This window comes from Penaeus monodon, chromosome 34 (genome assembly GCF_015228065.2).
Source record: "Penaeus monodon isolate SGIC_2016 chromosome 34, NSTDA_Pmon_1, whole genome shotgun sequence".
NCBI lineage: Eukaryota > Metazoa > Arthropoda > Malacostraca > Decapoda > Penaeidae > Penaeus > Penaeus monodon.
The window spans coordinates 7823932-7824324 of NC_051419.1; the positions used below are offsets into that span (position 1 = coordinate 7823932).

General features: G+C 41.7%; 1 protein-coding gene across 1 annotated transcript in view; it reads right to left on the reverse strand.

The window, feature by feature from the left end:
- LOC119594559 overlaps nucleotides 1-393 on the reverse strand; it is a gene marked incomplete in the record, with an annotated part of 82416 nt that overhangs the window by 13972 nt on the left and 68051 nt on the right.

Here is a 393-nt window from a genome sequence, read left to right on the forward strand (position 1 = left end):
TGACATTGAATACGAATCAACCGCAAAAGCAATAGCATTGCACAACGACACTCGGAAAAAAAAACTTTTGTTCTAACCTTCACCGATTTCTAAAAGCCTGGAATCCTATTAACCCAATAAAAGATAAAAACTCCATGGCTCTCATCCATTCATTGGGATTTAAATTATTATCTTGCGTTAGCATGTGTGGGTGAGAGTCCCTCCCCTCCTCCTTTCCCTCCCTCCCCCTCTAGCCCTCCCACTACCCCCTCGCTCATTCGAAAAACACTTTTATTGCATCAACGTAAAGCAAAGGTCGGTTTAAATCTGAACTGCAGTCTAAATTTCGGTCAAGGTTGTTTTTCCCCTTTTCATGTTATTTGGGTAATGGGTGCACATGTTAAAGGAGTTAGG